Genomic DNA, 4,623 nt, shown 5'->3' with positions numbered 1-4,623 from the left:
CACCCCAACAACCAGAACTTCATTCACAAGCACACCTACACACAGCTGAACAACTACGACTTTACCTGCAAGCTCTTCTACATCCACCACAAGTGCGACTTCAACCACAAGCACGTCTTCAACCAGCTCAACAACCACAACTTCACCCACAGTCTCATCTACAACAACCACAACTTCACCTACAAGCTCATCGACAACCAGCTTAACAACCATGACTTCATCCACAAGCACACCTACACACAGCTCAACAACCATGACTTCACCCACAAGCACATCTACAACTACCCCAACAACCACAACTTCATCCACAAGCACACCTACACACAGCTCAACAACTACGACTTTACCTGCAAGCTCTTCTACACCCACCACAACAAGTGCGACTTCACCCACAAGCACGTCTTCAACCAGCTCAACAACCACAACTTCACCTCCAGTTTCATCTACAACCACAACTTCACCTACAAGCTCATCGACAACAACCGCAACAATCACGACTTCACCCACAAGCACATCTTCAACCAGCTCAACAACCATGACTTCATCCACAAGCACATCTACACACAGCTTAACAACCATGACTTCACCCACAAGCACGTCTTCAACCACCCCAACAACTACAACTTCATCCACAAGCACACCTACACACAGCTCAACAACTACGACTTTACCTACAAGCTCATCTACAACCACCGCAACAACCACGACGTTACCTACAAGCTCATCTACATCCAGCTCAACAACCATGACTTCACCCACAAGCACGTCCGCACCCACCCTAACAACCAAAACTTCATCCACAAGCACACCTACACTTAGCTCAACAACCACGACTTTACATGCAAGCTCTTCTACACCCACCGCAACAAGCGTGACTTCACCCTCAAGCACGTCTTCAACCAGCTTAACAACCACATCTTCACCCACAAGCACGTCTACAACCACCCCAACAACCACAACTTCATCCACAAGCACATCTACAACTACCCCAACAACCACAACTTCATCCACAAGCACACCTACACACAGCTCAACAACTACGACTTTACCTGCAAGCTCTTCTACACCCACCACAACAAGTGCGACTTCACCCACAAGCACGTCTTCAACCAGCTCAACAACCACAACTTCACCTCCAGTCTCATCTACAACAACCACAACTTCACCTACAAGCTCATCGACAACAACCGCAACAATCACGACTTCACCCACAAGCACATCTTCAACCAGCTCAACAACCATGACTTCACCCACAAGCACGTCTTCAACCACCCCAACAACTACAACTTCATCCACAAGCACACCTACACACAGCTCAACAACTACGACTTTACCTACAAGCTCATCTACAACCACCGCAACAACCACGACGTTACCTACAAGCTCATCTACATCCAGCTCAACAACCATGACTTCACCCACAAGCACGTCCACACCCACCCTAACAACCAAAACTTCATCCACAAGCACACCTACACTTAGCTCAACAACCACGACTTTACATGCAAGCTCTTCTACACCCACCGCAACAAGCGTGACTTCACCCTCAAGCACGTCTTCAACCAGCTTAACAACCACATCTTCACCCACAAGCACGTCTACAACCACCCCAACAACCACAACTTCATCCACAAGCACATCTACAACTACCCCAACAACCACAACTTCATCCACAAGCACACCTACACACAGCTCAACAACTACGACTTTACCTGCAAGCTCTTCTACACCCACCACAACAAGTGCGACTTCACCCACAAGCACGTCTTCAACCAGCTCAACAACCACAACTTCACCTCCAGTCTCATCTACAACAACCACAACTTCACCTACACGCTCATCGACAACAACCGCAACAATCACGACTTCACCCACAAGCACATCTTCAACCAGCTCAACAACCATGACTTCATCCACAAGCACATCTACACACAGCTCAACAACCATGACTTCACTCACAAGCACGTCTACAACCACCCCAACAACTACGACTTTACCTGCAAGCTCTTCTACATCCACCACAAGTGCGACTTCAACCACAAGCACGTCTTCAACCAGCTCAACAACCACAACTTCACCCACAGTCTCATCTACAACAACCACAACTTCACCTACAAGCTCATCGACAACCAGCTTAACAACAATGACTTCATCCACAAGCACACCTACACACAGCTCAACAACCATGACTTCACCCACAAGCACATCTACAACTACCCCAACAACCACAACTTCATCCACAAGCACACCTACACACAGCTCAACAACTACGACTTTACCTGCAAGCTCTTCTACACCCTCCACAACAAGTGCGACTTCACCCACAAGCATGTCTTCAATCAGCTCAACAACCACAACTTCACCCACAGTCTTATCTACAACAACCACAACTTCACCCACAACTTCACCCACAAGCACATCTTCAACTACCCCAACAACCACAACTTCATCCACAAGCACACCTACACACAGCTCAACAACTACGACTTTACCTGCAAGCTCTTCTACACCCACCACAACAAGTGCGACTTCACCCACAAGCATGTCTTCAACCAGCTCAACAACCACAACTCCACCCACAAGCTCATCTACAACAACCCCAACAACCACGACTTCATCCACAAGCACATCTACACACAGCTCAACAACTACGACTTTACCTGCAAGCTCTTTTACACCCACCACAAGTGCGACTTCACCCACAAGCACGTCTTCAACCAGCTCAACAACCACAACTTCACCCACAGTCTTATCTACAACAACCACAACTTTACCCACAAGAACATCTACAACCACCCCAACAACCACGACTTCACCCACAAGCACGTCTACAACCACGACTTCACCCACAAGCACGTCTACATCTACTTCAACAACCACGACTTCAGTCACAAGCACGTCTACACACAGCTCAACAACCATGACTTCACCTGCAAGCACAACTTCAACTACCCCAACACCCCTGACTTCAGTCACAAGCACGTCTACACACAGCTCAACAACTACGACTTCACCAATGAGCTTATCTACAACCACTCTAACTTTACCCACCAGCGCGACTACACAGAGATCAACAACCACGACTTTAGCCACAAGCTCATCTAAAACCACTCCAACAACCACAACCTTACCCATGGCCATGTCGTCAACCAGCTCAACAAGTTCAACCCTAGCTGAGCCTATAAAAATTCCAACGAACACGATTTCACCCATCAGCACATCTCCACACAGCTCAACCACTACATCTTCCCCCACAAGCATGTCTTTAACTAGTTCATCAACCACAACTTTACCCATGAGCACGTCTACATACAGCTCAACAACCACAACTTCACCTTTTAGCAATTCTACAAGAAGCTCTACAACCATGATTTTAACCCTGAGCACTTCTACAGACCACTCAACAAGCACACCTTTACCCACCAGCACAAATGCTGTACCTGCAGGCGTAACTGCAGTTTATGTCTTGATTTTCAGTATTAATGAAACCTTTAATCAAGCGCTGGCTGATACCAACTCTCCACAGTTTGCAACAAAAGCTAAAAATATACGTAGTCAGGTATATTTTTTTGATAATTAATTTTAATTAATTTACTATTTATTTTATTTCATTTACCTTAAAAAAATTCCTTCCCTCGAAATTCTGTTGTTAACTCATATAACCCAAAGAACCTGAGAAATGTTTTAGTGTTTTTTCTTAAAAGAAGAAAACGCTAAATTTTTACATTCACCTGATTTTTCAGTGCAGTTTAATTAAAATAGAGAAATATTGTGTAACCTGACTAAATGCACATGCATTAGGATGCAATTAGTTTTTTAATTTCGAACATTCTTAAGGTTCGGTATATTCATCATTTATTATTAATTATTTACCAACTGCATTTGGTACTAATTGTGACAGAGTAGTTCATCAGGGTGTTTAACTACTGTTGATACTCACCTGAGTCATTTTAATTTTCTTTCAGGTTGAACCTTTGTACTCTAAACCCTATAAAAACTTCAAAAGCATGGACATTTTACAGTTCAGGTATGCTGGAGTATATGTTTTTACTTATTTGTGTTTTAATTATTAGTATTTATTAATTTATGGATTTCTTACTTAACGTAATATTTTATATCTATATTTGTGTCCCTACAGCAATGGTTCGACTAAGATATTAGCCAACCTTAACTTTAATTCTAATGGCCCAAATGTTACTGAATCTGATATAAAAAAAACTCTTTTAGATGGACTGGTTAACTTGACATTTCCTGTTATTCCAAACTCCATCACTGCCATTCAGATTCTTGGTCAGTATACATTTGCATAGACTTTAGGCTTACTTATTTATAATGAATTATAATATAATAATTGTAGCTGTAAATATATATTTCTCCACATTTAATGTTAACAAATATATATGTTTGTATTTTGCAGGTAATTCCATGCCTCCTATCATTGCCAGCTCATTTTCCATGATCTGGATGTCTGTACTCTCACTCCTGCTTTCATTATCATTGCATTTCTAACTCTAGACCTGATCATTAAACATATACAATAAGCGATGTATTTATTAATAAGATAAAGGGTCTATAGGGCAATAATTTATTCTTATTAGCAGAAGATATTTTTAAGTAAGAAAT

At 42.9% G+C, this 4,623-nt stretch overlaps 1 long non-coding RNA gene across 1 annotated transcript; it reads left to right on the top strand.

Annotated features, from left to right (window-relative positions):
• Positions 1 to 3,464: 3,464 nt before the first annotated feature.
• Positions 3,465 to 4,286, top strand: LOC128508366 (uncharacterized). Its single transcript, XR_008355907.1, has 3 exons — positions 3,465 to 3,559; positions 3,966 to 4,027; positions 4,139 to 4,286. It is a non-coding gene; the product is annotated as an uncharacterized LOC128508366 (long non-coding RNA).
• The last annotated feature ends 337 nt before the right edge of the window (positions 4,287 to 4,623 follow it).

The sequence above is a fragment of the Clarias gariepinus genome, chromosome 20 (assembly GCF_024256425.1).
Source record: "Clarias gariepinus isolate MV-2021 ecotype Netherlands chromosome 20, CGAR_prim_01v2, whole genome shotgun sequence".
NCBI classification, from domain to species: domain Eukaryota; kingdom Metazoa; phylum Chordata; class Actinopteri; order Siluriformes; family Clariidae; genus Clarias; species Clarias gariepinus.
This window is presented reverse-complemented; position numbering and strand designations above follow the sequence as displayed.